Source organism: Pinus tabuliformis, chromosome 1_1 (assembly GCF_031772625.1).
Source record: "Pinus tabuliformis cultivar Carrire ecotype Pingquan chromosome 1_1, CPIR1, whole genome shotgun sequence".
NCBI lineage: Eukaryota > Viridiplantae > Streptophyta > Pinopsida > Pinales > Pinaceae > Pinus > Pinus tabuliformis.
The window spans coordinates 28,601,143-28,619,294 of record NC_142297.1 but is presented as its reverse complement, the minus strand read 5'-3'; the positions used below and the strand labels follow the sequence as shown (position 1 = coordinate 28,619,294).

The following is an 18,152-nucleotide window of genomic DNA, read 5'->3' as shown; positions in this document are numbered from 1 at the left end:
GGCATCTAATTTTTGCTCAAAATCAGACGGCTCTTCTTTGAAAGTCGTTCTTCTTTCAGCTTTTGCCCTATTTCGTTTAGCAATCAGATTTGCCTCCACACTAATAGCTATATTTTGCATGTCTGCTAAGCTTGGAGGGGCTCTTTCTCTCAGCTGCTATGCCATGTCGAAGTCAAATCCATCAGGGAATTTGATCAAGGCTAAATCAGGTGGAGGTCTAAGGTTCTGAGGAATAGCATTGTAGACATTATTGAACCTGACACAATAGTCTTGGATGGTTTCTTGGGGGCCCCTTCTCAAGTTTTCATATTCGGTCAATATGTGTAAAGGATCCTTCTTTTACTCCCATCTGTTTAAGAATGATTGGTAAAGGGCTTCGGGATTAGCTATAGAATTTGCAGCGAGTGCTCTAAACCAAATCCTTACATCTCCGGTTAGACTTTGTACAAAAATCCTCATTCTCACATCATTATCATCGATTTCATAGTTCTCAAAATAATCTTGCATTTTCTTTGTATGTTGTTGGGCTGTATAGGTACCTGTACCATCAAAGTAAGTGATTTTACTTTGAGAATCTTGGGGCATAGCCCCTGGATTTCCAGGTAACTGTAAGGGAGCATATCTGTTAGCCATATTTACAGGGATAAATGGGACAACGGGAAGGAGTGGGACAGCTGGAACAGCAGGGGAAGGAGTGGAAATATGTAGAGCGGATGGAGGAGTGGACGAGGTGCTTTGAGAGGTGGATGAAGAACTAGGGGAAGCAGCAGTAGAGTGAGGACGGACTGATGCTTTAGTAGGAGTTTGGATAACATTCTGCTGATCTGTTTCAAGGTCTATGTCAGCAGAATTTTCTTATTTTTCTTGATTCCTAAATGTCTTAGGATCAAGTTTGGATTGTCAGAATCAGCTGGAGGATTTGGATCAGTATTCGACCTAGTGTACCGAGTTTTCTTCTTTGGAGCCAGCTTCTAAATCTTATTTTTGGTATTATCAGGAAATATCTTGAAAGGATGCAACATTTTACAATGTTTTGAAGGAAGGTTATGAAAAATAGGAGCTTGAATTTCCTTCAGATGTGTTGAAACAAGGAAACTGATCCAACCTTTGAGACAGCTGTTTTAAGACTAAAACTAGGCTGGAGATTGACTGAAGCAGCTTTTACTTACTCCTGTAAATGCAAAGCAAGAACAGTTTCAGAGGCTCCCTGGCTGACTTCAGGCTCCATCTGCAGTTTTAGAAAATAAACAACATTAACAAACAGTCATTCAATTCCCCAGTGGAGTCGCCAATGATGTTATCACTCAGGTTGTTCCCTAAGCTCCTCAAAGGGAATACGGCCGAGGTAACCACAGACCAATCTTTGGGTTGCAGATTCTAGCCCATCTACAATCAGAGAGGGCTCTCTCTTTATAATTTAACTTTGTTTTGAGATATTTTAGGCTAGTTATGATGAACAGGGTTTGGTTTTAAATTTTTTGGATGGTGATTTCAAACAGAGCTGTGGTGCAAGTGTAAAACAGTTTATTCCATTGGGCAATGGAGTCAATGAAAATGGACAGCTGAGAGTGTTTTCTTTGATAAAAGGCAATGCTACAGAGCAAGATAATCGATTTAGGAAAAATTTTAAAATCTGGAAATTGATGGAATGGGTCAGGGAATGAAAGGCAATAAAGAATCTTTCATTATGCTGGCAGAGGGAAGGTGCTTGAATATTATCTAGGAGCAGTTAAGAATTCCTAAGCAGTGTTCAAAATGAAAGAATCAGTGGAAATAGGAGCAACTAAGAATTCCTATTTATGACTAACTCTGAAGAAAACATAGTTAATAGCAGAGATTGAACACAGAGTGTATTTAAACAAATTCTGGGCTATTCTTTTTCTCTGTCACTAAGATTATGAAACATATATGAAATTTTCAAACACAGAAAGCACAAAACACAGTTTAGAATAACTTATTGATCCATAGAAAGACACAGGAATTCTGTAGCAGGTCCCAGAACATCAAATCCACCTTCAGACGGTCCAGAAACAGTGAAATTCAACAGCCATTTGTATTTAAAGGGTCTCAGAATTTACAGCGCAGTCCAGAGAGAAAATCACCAACCCCAAATACATTCTATGGGGAGGTATTTATACAAAAATGATATACAAAATATCTTGTAGATAAGTCTTCATGCAATAACTTTCTTCACCAACTCTTCAAAAGAAGTGAATGAGATAAATAAATGCTGCAGTAACTGTTGGTGAGCTAGCTCTCCCATTTGTCAGAGATTTTTGACTTTTTACACTGAGTGAGACGGCTGGAGCCGCGTCTTTACTCTGTGTGCTTGTGTGTGCTGTCTTGCTGCGTAGCTGTGTTGCTGTTTAGCTGCCTGGCCTTGTCATCAGTGCTTTGTTTTTGCATTAATGAACCGCAGTCATAGAATGACTCTCTTTTTCTGTTGTTTTTTACTCTTTGATAGGTGACCCATGTGCCCACATTTGCTGACCTGTAGCTGATCAAAAAGAAAGGAACAGAAATCAAATTACCTGGGTAGAATTTCCAGCATTGCCTGCCACCAATCCTCTGTAGGCAGCTGATGTCTTTGTATCTTTACGAGTGTTTCATCAGCTTCAGTGTATCTATAATAGTTGGGCTGAACCTCAAACAGGTGATTTATCTCATGTTCAATGTAGAACAGATTTTCTAGCTTGTCATAAAGACTCTGTCCAGAGGGAGGCCCTGTTTCTTCTGAGGTACTTGAGGATGCTGTAATTTGATTGGACACATAATTATTTACTCTGTTAATATAGTGTTCATAGGATAATAGCCTTCCAGTGCTGGTTAATAAACTGGGTAATCCTCTTCTCTGCAATGTTGCTAGCTTTAGCTTGAAATCATCTATGTCTGCTTGCATTTCCTGGCACTTTCTTTCTAGGGTCTGCACAAAACTCCTCAGGGTCAGCACCCTTTTTGCTATCAGAATAGTATCTGTCCTGCTACCGATTTTTAATGCTGCCAACTCCTCTTTGGTATGAGTGTTCAGGAAGTGAATCATTCTATTAGCCTGCTCAGGCATAGTTCCCAATGCTGTTCTAGCCCTTTGAGTCTCAAATTGAGCTAGGCCTATCAATTCTATTTGTTCATGTATGGCCTGAATTGATCACCATTGGTCAGTGATTGACTGGCCAATTTTGGCCCACAAAATCTTCTTGATTTCAGCTAGAGTTTTATCCAAGGTAAGCTCCTTCTCTAAGGCTTTTATTTTATCATTCAGGGCCTTTATTTCCCTTTGTTTCTCAGCCACTGTCATCTTGGACTTGTCATAGCTTGGCTATAGCTTGGTCAACTTTTTTTTGGTCTCTTTCACCTCTGTCACCTGAACTTCTAGCTCTTTGACTGCTTTCATCATTTCTTCCATACTCATGCTAGATTCTGGGGCTGTTGTTGTTGTTGCTGCTGCTGTAGCATCTGTAGTTGATGTAGTTGTTGTGGATGCTGGGATAAGAGGAGGGATTGCTGCTGCTTGTGTGGGAGGAAGAGTGGCAACTGTTGGAGCTGTTATTAGTGGCTGGGAGGTCGACTCTCCCTGCTTGCCTTGCAATGCCTTCTCCAATTCTTGCTCCATTTGGATTATTCTTTGGTTCATCCTGATCAGCAAATCCATTGTATCTTCACTTTCTTTTTCTTGTACCAGTTTTGCAGTTTGTGGGTGCATGGTTGTAGGTAGCCTTATCTGTTTTTTGAGTGCAATAATATCTTCCTCTTTTTTCTTTATGAGGGCCTGGATGCCTTTGGCATCCTTCTTAGGATCATGTCCTAGTTCCACAATGATTTCCTCCAATGTCTTTATTCTGTTATCTTTGGCCGAGGAAGACATTCTCTCCAAATCCAATTGAGTGTTTGTATTTTTCAATGATTCCTTCAATTGATGGGCCAGCATAACCTTGTTTGCTAGGGTGGCATAGACCATTTCGCCTGTTTGCTTGTGTAGCTCTATTTGATCCATCGGGTGTATGTCCTTGGCAAGGACCTCCAGGTTTGTCTTTATGTAATCTGCAGCTGTCTGTGGCTGTGGCACCTTAGGCTTAAAATGACTGAGAATCATCTTTTCCTCCTTAAGATCATAGGCTGCCATCAATCTCTACTATTTGGAGGGTGTTGTCTTGAGGAATTGGTCATACAGCTGTACTCTTAGCAACTCATTTTGGGCCTTGATTTCCATAAAGGTTCCTTTGATGCCAGATGATTATGCACCTTGCTGCGCACTTTGCTGCCTTGAGGAGGACACCTCCATACCATGTTGCCTCTCTTGTGCTTGCTGGAATGAGCTAGTAGGTGTATGCTGGCTAGTTTCTCTCTCTCCTTAGGATTTCTATGACTTCTTCACTTATTTCGTCATCAACTTGAGGATCAACTCTTTGTCTTTTGGTTTCGGGTTGCTGTGTTGAGCCACTAGCAGGTGTAGTTTCTTCCCTATCCCGCTTCTTGCCTCTGTCCTCATTAAGAGGAGTTTGCAACGCTGGAATCTATGGTGCCTCTGTTTTTAGTGGAGGGGCTTGCCCTTGACCCTGCTCCTTTGAGGTGGCTGGCTGTTCTGTCATTGTTTCCTGTTCTGCCTCCATTGGCTCCTTGCCTTTTGATGTACCTGTTGCTGGTGTAGACCTTTCTTGGGCAGATTGTAGATCTGCAGCAGTTGATGAGCCTTCTCCAACTTGTTGTGGCAGTTTGAATATCATCTGCTCAACAGAACCCAAGTCAAGAATTTTTTCCAAATCTTTCATATTTTTCTCCATTATTTCTTCTTGGGTGAGCTCTTCAACTAGTGTCCCTTCCAGCCACTCATCTTGGTTTGCATATTGTTCAATATGTGGGATTCTGCAATGTTCATAGGCTGATAGCCTATATTTTATTTTTCTGGCATTGATAAAGCCATCTAGGTCATAAGGGACCCACCAAAAACTCCTTTTTAATCTGAATTTTTTAGTCAATATCTTATCAGCCTCTTGCCACCCTTCTTTTTTGTTCATGAGAAAGGGGCCTAGTTGGTCTTTGAATTTCAAGCGAGCCTTTTTCTTGGCACTGTGAAAATGAGTTAAATCTGAATTGATGAGTTTCCTGTAATACTCCAAGGCAAACAGTCTCATTGGTACATATCTTGGCAGCCTGTAGGGATAGAGCTCACAGCCATATATCCTAATGACAGTGTGATCCTGGTAAAAGTACCAGTCACCTATTTTGTAGTTTTTTGAAAGCTACAATATTTTCTGCATGTCATAGGATAGCCTGGTAGGAGGAGTTCTCATTAGGAGACAAGAGACTGGATAGACAAACAGGTCAATAAACTCACAGTAAGAGTAGGGGGAGTTCTTGACTTCATGAAAGACCGAGGTCCAGAAAATCACAGACCTCTTTTCTCCTTTGGAGTCCAATCTTTTGATGGGGCATTGAAAACTGTGTGGCTGATAATACATGAATAGATGATAAATGTAAGATGAGTATTTGAAGACTCCTTCCCTATCCAGTTTCACTAGTTGGTCATGTATCTTATTGGAGATGAATTTGGCGTAATTGTACTTGATAGCAGGGGGCTGTCCTGGGCTCAATGCAGATTAGAAGACCAATATAGTTACATCAATGTGCTCACTTGTTTTGAAACCTAGTACATAGGATATCATATCAACTAGTAATTTGCCCACTTCATTGAAATCTATATAGAGAAAAGGAGGTGGCCTTGTAGGCCGGTGATCTGCTCTCAAGAATACTTTGGCAATTCGGGCTATCTCAGAGCTGGAGAGTTTAGGACCTTCATCAAGCAGGAATTTCATAGAGAGAGGGACCAGGAGCTAAGTTTGCTTGAATTTTAACATTTGGTTGATGGAGTCAGGAGTTATTTGAAAGAGGATGCTCCCAGATGGAGACTTGACTGCTCTTTGATTTGGGTCATAGTTTTCACAGCAGAGGCGAATAATTTTTGGGAAAACATTGACAGAAGGGAGGAAGTAGATGGGCAAGTTTGATTCCCAAATGCCATAAGTATCCTGTTATTCAGGTAACTGTTTCTCAGCTGACAGAAGGACTGTAAGTGATTTCTGTCCCCAACCAAATCTTGAATTAAGTGGTCCCTATCAGCTAAAGGCAATGCCTCAAGTTCCTTGTGAGGTGCATTGAGAGGAGTGATGCTTAAGGCTGCTGGAGTGGCCATTCTGGAATTCTGAGTGTCTATGACCTGAAACTTAGCTTGAGTACAACTACTGACAATAGAACAAGGATCATGAAACTCTTCCCAAGGAATCTGTGGATTGAATTTCGATATGAAACAGATTCACCGGGTAAAAATTCTCAGGAAGAACACATTATGCAAAGGCAACTTAGGAGACTAGTTTATACAGAGAAAAGGGACTCTTGGCAGAGAAATTTGACCAATGCACTTAGCTGATAGGCATCTTGGAGACTCTACCGGCAGAAACGAGCTTAAGATGCGTTTTACTTAGTGAATTTGCAGAGGAGGGCAAATTTGCCGGGTTACTCTTGAACAGGGGGTCAACCAGTGAGTTTACAAGTGGAATTTCAGGGGCTGGAGTGCATGCAGTGTGAAATTGCAGATGTTCAATCGATTTCAATGGAGAACTGCGGAAAAATAGGGTTTATGGGTAAATAAAGGGTAAATACCTGTTTTTATGGCGCGGAGGGCAACTGATAGGCGCAATGCTGAACTGAGGGGTCGAGCTATGGAGACCAATTCGCAGGGTGACAGACTGTGCACGTTTATAGCTGATTGATTGAAAAAACACATGCAAGCAGCTCCACTAGCGCATAATAGAAAATGAACAAAATAGTCGTTTTCACAACTTTTTAATGTATTTTGGGCATTTTAGCGCTTTTGGCGCTTTTCGGGGATGACGTGAACATGACGTATTTTGGCACGTAGCGGGTACGGAAAGTGATGTGGCATGTGACGCGTAAGGTGACATGGCATGTGACACGGTGGCGGGGCGCTGATGTCAGCGGATGACATGGCAGCGGTACAGGGCAGCGGCGGGCCGACGTGTCGTGACGTCACAGGGTGACAGGGACCTGACGTCACCGGACATGTGGAGGGCGGTTTACGGTTTTCCCTGCACCGCTTTTAGCACGAGGCAGTATTGTGAGGGGGGCCTCCGATCACGCCAGGAGGTTGACGCGTGGCGGGGGTACGACAGTAATACCGCCAATCCCCTAGATGCTAATCTCCGGCAGATTGGCGGCTCCGATATCGCCGCCCACCGTTAAATTTAAGGTCCTGGATCGGACGGCGGTCGGGACGTTTAAAGTTGCGGGGTTTTGGAAATGACAGGGGCCCGCGCATATTTAAACGTTTTGTAATATATGTAGGATGTTAGCCTCCTATTGCGAAAGGTGTTCATATTTCATGATTGACAGTTGAAAGTGCCAAATATGTCATCTTTGCATGCTGCAATGCTCCATATTTCCAAAAGAGGCCAAAGAAGAGGCCATGAAAGTGTGCTAGTCTAAATGCCACTGCTGTATTCCAATTTTGATGAGTTATTCCATTTTTGAAGAATTTTCTGTTAAAAGGAAGGCCAAACAGCTTAATCTTGGTCTCCCTAGGTTTCAATTTCCTGTTGTAGAATATAGAGAATCATTATCTGTCCAAACTGTTTAATCTTGGCAGATTTGTAGATAGGTAGAGAAACAAGGGTGCTCAACAGCTTAATCTGAGCTCCTGGATGAAATAAGCGTACATGTAGATAGGAGGACAGTAAAAAGAAAAGAATGAAAAGTTTGGTTTGCTAGTTCAAGTGCACCCAAACCAAAAGGAAGAAAAAATGCTAGGTAAGTAGGCTGGGTAAGTAGTTTTGTGGTTGCAGAATCAAGCTATGTGATCCATTTCATGTTTTCAAGTGTTATATTTATTCAGATCACAATTATGAGGCACTTTTTTCATTTGGAGGAGCTCAAGCCGGGCATGTCTAACTCCCCCTTCTTCTTATTCCCCAAATCACTCACTAACATCCCCTTGAGGACCTTGGGATCTGCCTAACCAGTCCTGTTATCACTTCATTGTTGTAAAAAACTAAGTCAAGCTTTGACTTTCTTCAGTGAAGAGAAGCCACATTTCTCGTCTAAAAGTCATTTCTCCGCAGTTCATTCACTTCCTATGTCTAAGTTTCAGTTCACAAACTTAGCCTCTCCCCTACACTTCACCTCACAAATTCATATCAACTCCTAACTCTATTATCTAGCTCCCTAGATCATTTCCTTATCCCCTATTATACAAAAAGCTATATAAAATCCCAAAAATATTACATATTCCCATCCCCTGGCGCTATAGCCATATAATCAAGTCTTGGGGAATAATAGTCCATTTGGGACTATTATGAACCCTTCCGAGTTCAAACCTGGGGTTAATTTAACATTTGGTTAAGTTAATAACCATTCCCTCCCCCTTTTACCCATAAACCTCATTGTTTTATCCCGCGCGCTCACATTTTCGGGTTCTGTTTTAAACATTTGATTAAATGATTAATACTCTACCCCCGACGCATAACCATATAAAACCCATACACCCAAAGTCTAAACCCCCGCTGCATTATATAGCGATTTAAATATTCGAGTGGGCCTCGTACATTACTGTAGCCGCAGCTTTCCATTCCGTCCACCGTCGGATTGGGCCCTCCCCATCCGACGACTCTCGGCGATTTCGGAGGCAACCCGACGTTCAACCGTTAGCTTCCGATGGCGAAGCGGTTTCTCCGCCATACAAAAGACACCTGTCCGCTTTTTATTGCATCGGAAGGGCTTTGACAAATACCGTTTTCGTACAGGAGGCGGTCCGATAAAACCACAAACCACCTTCTGTCTCCCTGCCACCGTGTCATCTGCCACGTCGTCACCCTGCCGTACCGGGACCCATTGCTGACGTCATCACCGAAAAAGGCACGAAGGGCGAAAATCACAACAAAGGATGCCCGGAATGAAAAGCTAAGGCAGTTTTCCGCTAATCGCGCATCGCTAAGAAAATTTGATCAAAATGGAAGGCTTAAAAGCCAACCTCAGTCCAGCACAGTTAGCAGGTTGCATTCCTCCTCCATTATTTGACAGGATTTCTTCATGTATGTTCATATTCAGTCGGCCAGCGCCGATAGCACTCTAAAAAAGCCATGAAAAGCATTTGCAGCAGTTATGTTTGCGTGGAAGGGATAGAAAGAGGCGATTTGACAGTTTTGAGTATATCAGGGGAGAGGAAGTGGCCCGATTGAAGCGACAAAGAGTATCAGAGGAGAGATAAAGCCCAGCTTCATGTCAAAGAGTATCAGTGTTGCAACAGAGAGTATCAGTTAAGTATCTTAGTGGAAACCTTTATTTCTAAAGCAGGTGAACATTAAAGGCCTTCAAGCAAAGTCAAAGAAAGCGGTGAAGCCATTTAGGGCTCTCAAATCACAGTTAATGCATATCAAAACCACTCAAGAGCAGGGGATCAAAGCCCAAAGCATAGTTATGGCTAAATGAACAACACAGAGCCATAAGGACGTAGTATTAACTCATTTTGACGCAGCTGCCTCCAGCGCAGCTCAAATAAATATCTTCTTGCATTAATTTCAGGATAAGATTAGGTTAAAAAACTCATTTCCCTCAGACCTGTTTAAGGTCTGCTGTAATAGATATTTTGGATATCTTTCTCTATATAAACGACCCTAATTCATTGTTTAAAGGGTTTGTTGGTTGATTCACTCTACTAGAGACTCGCTCTGTATATCTGGATGTTTTCCTTAATCAAAGACTGCTGAAAAGCCTGGAGGATGGACTGTTTGATGTTTGTTTAATGGTTGAAGAATGAATATGGAATTCTTGTGCTGCAATATGACTCAATAAGTGCTTCTTACCTCTGTTTTCATTGATATATGCTCATATTATACATGTATCACCTTCTAAATAGCAGAAAGAAAGATTAGCTTAGAACTTGCTTGGCTGCACTCTATGCTCAATGTCTGCTGTTTCTTTATGTTTTCATCTGAATTAGTAATGAATATGAATTCCCTTTGGCTCATTTTTCCTCTAATTCACCCATGTTTGACAGTTATCTAGGGATTCTTGACTGCTCCTAGATAGAGCTCTTTCACCTTCCTGCTGTTAAGCTGAATGAGAGATTCTTTGTTGCCTCTCATTCCTTAGCCCTCATTCCATCCTTTTAGCTTGAATCATTGTTTCATGTGCAGCTAGCTTGCTCCATATTTCTCTCTTGTGACCAAGAAAATGCACCAGCAGTCCTACTCCATGACTCCATGCCCAATGGTTTGAAACTTACCACACTATGCATTACCTCTCTACTTGAAAGCATCCTCCTTCCCACCAAAACACAAACAAAACCCCTTGAACTCAATAACTAGCCTAAAATCATCATCAACAAAGCTAAATCATTAAGAGAGAGCCCTCTCTGATTGCAAGTGGGCTAGAACCTGCAGTCCGAAGATTGGTTTGTGGTTACCTCGGCCGTATCCCTTTAAGGAGCTTTAGGGACAACCTGAGTGATAACATAATGGCGACTCCACTGGGGATCATCCTCAGATAATTTCACAAATCAAGTTGGAAAGCTCCGTTGGGAAAGAACCAGACCTTCAAAAGTTCCTTTCTAACCGATATATTCTTAGAAAAATCCCCAAAAACAAGCTAGAAGCTGGCTCCCAAGAGGAAAACTCATTATACCAGGTCAAATCCAGACCCAAATCCCCCAGCTGCTTTTGAAAATCTGAATTTAATCCCAAGGAACCTCAGGAAATTAGAGCGAAAAGAAGATTTTGCTGATTCTAGCCCTAAAATAGTTCAGCCAAGCTGTGTTCCAACCCCTGTCAAAGTTTTGTTTCGTTCAACGCCTAGTTCCCCTTATTCTTCATCCACCTCTCCAAACACCTTTTCCACACCTCCATTCACTACACATACTACCACTACTACTCCTATTATCCCATTTCTTCCAGCTATTCCATTTATCCCTGTTGTTCCATTTATCCCTGTGAATATGGCTAACAGATATGCACCTTTACAACTGCCTGCTAATCCCGGGGCTATGCCTCAGGATTACCAGACTAAAATAACTTATTTTGATGGCACAAGTGCCTGCATAGCCCTTCAACATACAAAGAAAATGCAGGATTACTTTGAAAGCTATGAGATTGACGATGATAGTGTGAGAATGAAGATTTTTGTCCAAAGTTTGACAGGCGATGTCAGGACTTGGTTTAGAGCACTCCCAGCCAATTCCATAGCAGACCCAGAAGCCTTATACCAGTCATTTATCAACAGATGGGAGAAAAAGAAAGACCCCTTGCACATACTAGCTGAATACGATACAATTAAAAGAGGCCCTCAAGAGACTGTTTTGGACTATTGTGCAAGATTCAATAATGTCTATAATGCAATACCACAGAACTTAAGGCCTCCACCTGACCTTGCCTTGTATAAATTCCCTGATGGATTCGACCCAGATATGGCCTACCAGTTAAAGGAAAGAGCCCCTAACAGCCTTGCCGAAATGCAAAATGTGGCTGTCACTGTGGAGGCAAATTTAATTGCCAAAAGAAACAGAGCTAGAACTGAGAGAAGAACCACCTTCAAGGAAGAACCCTCAGCCTTAGATCAAAATCTAGACGCTATCATCAATGGCATGCATAGGCTGGGAGACAGAGTAGAGAGTGTTGAGAGGAAATCATCATGGGAAGGACAACAGCCAAATACCATAAGGAACCTAAATTTCAGAAAGAATCAAAACCAAAATGTTGGAAGGGCTAGTCCCGACCATGATATTAGGCCTCCTTTCCAAGAAAACTACACAGAAGCATCCACATCTAGTGAACCAATAGAAGACACTCACATAAACCTAATGGGTTTGAAAAATGACCAACAAGTTTTCCTATCAAAGGAAGACCAAGAAGACCAAGACTACCATGATGTTAATCAATTTCAGACCAAGTCTGGAGAGTCTTTTGATTTTAAACAAGGCTATGATTCTGCTGTGTATGAGGTCCACAAACAATATAAGCTGAGAACTAGAACCATTGATATTCCTAAACCTAGCAACCCAAAGAAGGGCAAACAACCCAACAAGATTAAAGGCAAGGCTATTATAACAGAACCAACTGAGGTAACTGTCCCAAACCCGCATCAAGTGACTGTAGAGGACATAACAGACATGCAGCCTTCTATTGATCAGCCTCTGCCACCTTCTTCCTCAAAAGAAGATTTGAACAACACTCCTAAAAACCTTCCCAAAACAGAAATACCGCAAGGTATCATTCACCATAACGCTGATAATCAAAAGGAAAACGCAGAAAATACACTTGAAAAGGAGAAATCTGCTACTGCTAACACAAAGACTCCATTGGAGAAACCATTTAACTTAGAAGCAGAGATTGGCAAACTTAAGATATCCGTCCCTTTATCTGAACTTGCTAAACATGATGTGTATAGGCAACAAATTCAAAGTCACTTTAGATGCCAGAGGTCAAGGATGATGTAAATGTTTTAGATGATACCCCTGAATTGCTGTTTGGCCCTGAAGTTAACGAAAAATCAACATATGGATCTGTTCTACCCTTTTATATCAGTTTGCACATACATGATAAAGTATTGCACAATGCTATGTTTGACTCAGGTGCCTCACACAATCTTATGCCCAAAGCTGTAATGGAGAAACTAAACCTTGATGTTACAAGACCCTACAAAGACTTATTCTCCTTTGACTCAAGTCAGGTCAAGTGTTTAGGCTTAATCAAAGACCTTTGTGTGTCTTTAGTCCAATTTCCCAACAAGACAATCCTAATGGACGTAGTGGTCGCTGACATTCCACCAAAGTATGGTATGCTCCTATCAAGATCATGGGGAGCAAAACTTTAAGGATCTCTCCAATTAGACCTCTCTTATGCCACTATATCTGTTTTTGGGCACCTAAAGAGACTGTATAGGGAAACACTAATGAAATATGTGGTAAGTAGTGAGGAAAAGCCCCAAAACTTTCCAATTTACTCAATCCATTCTGCTATGGATTCTTTTATTTTGTTTAATGATGAAACAAGTCCTCTAACTGATGATAAGCCTTTGGCTTTACAACAAAAGATAAGCATAAATGAAGAATCGATAGTCCATAACCTTGAAACTACGGAAACAATTGATGCAATCAGCATACAAGAAGAACCTCCCCAAATAGAAAATTCAAATCTGCCCAATCCTAAAATGACTGAAACTTTTAATACTAACCACAAGCAAGACATCACATGGTATTTGGAGTTTGACGGTTCTGTTAATAAGCTGGGAGCAGGGGCAGGTGTATGGATTCACAATACACATAACAATCATGCAGAAGGCCATGCCTACAGACTAAACTTCAAATTCACCAACAACATGGCAGAGTATGAGGCTCTCCTTTTAGGCCTTAAACTGCTCAAGGTTCTAGGAGCTACAAAAGTGTTCATTCTAGGTGACTCCAATTTAATCATACAACAAATGTGTAGTGCCCACTCTAGTTTCCTGACCCTAATACGACATTATCTTAGACACTTTATTCTTCGAGGACCTCAGATTGAAGATCTAGACCCATGACACTATTATTAGCGATTGAGACATTCATGATTGTGATGTTTATGAATGCTTTCCATTGATATTATGGTAGCATGAATGGTTATGTATCTTATCTATCAATATTCTGATGATTGCCATATTATATAGTTAAGTTGGTCTCTATTTGAAATTATGATGAGGGTAGTAAAGAATATGTATGCGCTCTACTTAAAGCATAATGAGGATAAATTTTATGGATAGGTATATTTCGACGATGTTACGATGTTGATAGCTTAATGAATATGTATGTTTCCATTGATGATTATTGATGATAGCCATGAGGGATGTGTCCCCTATGTTACCTACTTCCTTTAGTTCAGACTTACAATGGACAATGATGTGAATGACCAGGAATTGTTTATGATGCTATTATGATAATTGACTAACATTGAGAAACCTTGTTACTGATGATTATTGAGTATGGCAGGAAACCATCAGAGGCACTCGCATATGACATGTCGATGACACCTGGTTTGATGAAAATTTATATTAATTTATCTTTGAAAGTCTAAGTCAATCTTGGAATCTGCATATATGTTTAACTATATTATGATGATATATTAATGGTTGTAGGCACAGATTAGTTGCTTGACCGAATGACTCACATATGGGTGATGGGGTTGTACAAGTGGATGGAACTACATGGGAGGGGTGGGACAGAGTCCCTGATCTCACCCACTAGCACTCCCACCGTGACTTGGGCTGGAAGGGTTGAAGCACCTTCGCCTTGAAGATCACGATGCCATGAGGGCAGGTTCCAAAGCTGGGCCGCTCATGAGGACTTTACCGGGGGGCGCGCATCAAGGCAGATTCCTTGATCCCCGACACCATTAGTCTCACTACAGCAGGCAACATAAGAGATGATAGTGGTCTATGACGTTGCACTATATTTTCCCCTCGTAATCACTGGATGCTTGAAGGGCAAGTGGTGTGGCACCCTTGGAACTTCAGGGGAATTTCTTGAAGGGCATGACCAACTTGGCACCCTTGGCATCACAAATAAACTATTAGTTGTGGCACCCTTGGAACTTCTAGGGAAGTTCTTGAAGGGCACAACCAAACTGGCACCCTTGACATCACAAATAAACTATTAGGTGTGGCACCCTTGGAACTTCTAGGGAAGTTCTTGAAGGGCAAAACCAAACTGGCACCCTTGACATCACAAATAAGCTATTAGGTGTGGCACCCTTGGAACTTCTAGGGAAGTTCTTGAAGGGCACAACCAAAGCTTGGCATCCTTGGAATCATTAAAAATAAATAATAATAAATAAATATAAGCAAGGAATGAAAACTAGGTAAATTTACATCAAGGGTAAATGATGATTAGAAACCAATGTAATTAAATCAAAAATAAAACTTGGAATACGGAGGATCATAGGAAGAATTAAAATAGAATACCTTAAAAACTCTACCCTTCCCATTTTGGAAAATACTAGGAAGATTATGTGGTTAAATTAGGAAAAAGGGGAAAGACAAACATAATGGTAAGGATAAAGATTAATCCTAAACTAATTTAAACCTAATTAAGAAAAGGGGAAGGTCAATTAAAATGAGAATAATAAATTAATTTAGAGAAATGTAGAAAAGTTCCATGTGTCAACAACCAACATAAGAATATCCATCTAGGAGATAACCTGAGTTAAAGTAGGGAGTAGATTGGGGATAAAATCTTGACTCATTAATTGACTTCAAGTAATGAACACAAATTAAGGAATAAAAGGGGGGAATAAAGAGACAACTAGGAGAAGAAATAGGAATCTTGTTGAGGTGAGGAAAATATTAGTTTTAAATAAAAATTTAAGTAAATAATTTGGGAGACCCTTGATGTGAGAATGACACATGGGTGGGTGAATAATCAAGCTATTGAATTATAAAAAATAATAATAATAATTAATTATGCATGACATGACAAGTGTCACCTATGAGGACTCCTATAAAAGAAGGGGCAAGCCATGGAAGAAGGGACTTTTTGGGAACCCTATTGTTGGATGGATGAGATGTTGTGAGAGCAGTGATTACGAAGCTATAGTGAGTTTGGTGAGGTAGAGGATTTAGAGAGGGGACTCTTGAGCCAAGGTGTGCTCTCCTCTACTAGCTAGTGCTTGTCTCCATTGTACAACCCCATTGCAGCTCAGGGGTCTGCGGGGAAGAAGAGTACCCAAGGAGTAGGCTGGGAGGTTAACCGGTGAGTCTTCGCATTCGGATCAAGTGCGTCATCATTCACTCGCGGAGGTGACTAGCTACAAGGGAATACTAGCAACAACAGAGGAAGTGGAGTCTTGCCTTCTGGTGAACGGTACACATGTATTTCATTACTATTGATCTTAGTTAAACATATGTAAATGTCATGATATGTTTTCCTGAAATGAGTGTCAGGAATGTGTGTGCTAAATAAATTTGAAATTTCAATGCGTTCTTTTCTGGTTACGCCGTAAGGCATTTCCCTCTGAAATGAACACCCAAAATTGCCACTTGGCACAAGTCTGCACCATCCGATCAAATGTTAGACGATTCAAGAATAATGTGCCGTCAGATTAATATAGTTTTAATACAGTTTCATAGTTTAGTTTTAATACATTTTCACAGTTTTAACAGTTTAAATGCCGTTTCAGTTTCAGTTTCAATACCGTTTCAGTTTCATCATGCATGTTACAGGCTTTTTGGATTTGTTGGTTTGAAGAAAGAGGAAAGACCACCAGAAACCTGAGCAGTAAGAAGGGTTCGTGAAACCCTCACTGGGTTTTTTTCGGAGGCAGAGCACCCAGGGAAGAGTTGAATGAGCGACAGAAGAAATTTTCAGCATCCTCCCATATTGTATGGCCTCTTATTTCTGTTAAATTATTACTAGTTTTTCCAGTATTATGGGTAGAGACATACAGAGCACCATCTTTTCCCAGTATGATCCCTGAGGTTATCTTTTGGAGTTTATTTTACTTTTAGGTTCTGCGATGAATGAATTGCGTATTAGTTGCCTATCATCTATTTCTTTAACAGAGCAATATATTTGATCTGTGATTTCCATATCTTCTGGACAAGACTATCATTTCCTAGTTTGTTTTATTTTAACAGGTGCTGAATGACAAAACATTTGCAATCCTTGTATTGATGGCTCTGGTCACGACATTCATCACGATCCCAATAGTAATGGCCATATACAAACCAGCATGGAAACAAGTCCCATACAAGCACAGAAAGATACAAAGAGATAAACCAGATGAGTTGAGAATTGTAGCCTGTGTACATGGTTCGAGGAACATCCCAGCCATGATAAACCTAATAGAGGCCTCCAGAGGGGTTGGAAAATATGCCCTGCGCCTCTACATTATGCACCTAGTGTAGTTGTCCGAAAGGTCTTCTGCCATCATGATGGTTCAAAAGGCAAGGAAAAATGGTCTTCCGTTTTCGAACCACAACCGATCAGAAGAAGACTAGATTGTGGTTGCATTCGAGGCGTATGGACAGCTGAACAAAGTGGCGGTTAGACCCATGATAGCAATTTCTCAATTTCAGGACATGCATGAGGATATCTGCAAAATTGCGGACCAGAAACGGGCCGCCATGATCGTCCTCCCTTTCCACAAATACCAGCGCGTTGATGGTGTCCTGGAGTCTGTGAACCTAGGATTCAGGACGGTGAACGAGAAAATATTGAAGAACTCACCCTGCTAAGTCGGCATCCTGGTGGATAGGGTCCTCGGGGATCAGTCCCAGGTGGTGCCTTCCAATGTAGACCATAACATTGCGGTTCTCTTCTTCAGAGGTCCAGATGATCGTGAGGCTCTGGTGTTTGGAAGAAGAATGGCAGAGCATCCAGGCATTGCGCTCACAGTCATAAGGTTCCTGCCTGGAACAGAATTCAACCACACTCTCGTCAACCTTACTCCTCTGCCCGCCCATGAGCGTGAGACACAACAACAGTACAAATTTTCCACTGCAGAAATGAACAGAGAGCATGAGAGTATTCTGGATGAAGATGCCTTAGTCCCTATCACGAAGAAAACCCACTCATCTGATGGTAGTGATGCAGGGAAACCCATTGTGTATGAAGAGCAGGTGATCAGCAACACGGTGCATTCATTTCTGGCAATTGCAAAGAACAACAAGTACGACCTGTTTTTGGTGGGAAGGGGGCATTTTCCATCCCCGCTAGTGGCAGACTTGGCGGATCAAACTGCGGACTGTCTAGAACTAGGTCCAATTGGGGATTTGCTGGCCTCACCAACTGTTCCAATCAGTGCATCAATATTAGTGATTCACCAACATGATGATATTCATACTGATGAAGTGCCCTTCTCAAAAAAACGTTGACTCGACAAGCGCTGTCAGCATTTAATCTGCCCGAGTCTCCTCACATGACAAGGTATGATCGCTTAGGCTTGATAACTTTCACTTTTGTTTATCTTCCTTACTATTTCCATATAGATAACAATGTCTCGAAAAATACTTGACTTTATTATTTTCAATTGGTCTTTTACAATATCTCGGTGGATCCACCTCTAAGATAGCGTCTTAAAAGTTTCACATACTTCCTCTATAAGCCAATGAACCTATCACTCTAA

General features: G+C 41.3%; 1 pseudogene; it reads left to right on the top strand.

Moving 5' to 3' along the window:
* The window catches only part of LOC149211434 (cation/H(+) antiporter 19 pseudogene), a 61,745-nt pseudogene extending 43,808 nt beyond the window's left edge, over window positions 1-17,937 (top strand).
* The last annotated feature ends 215 nt before the right edge of the window (window positions 17,938-18,152 follow it).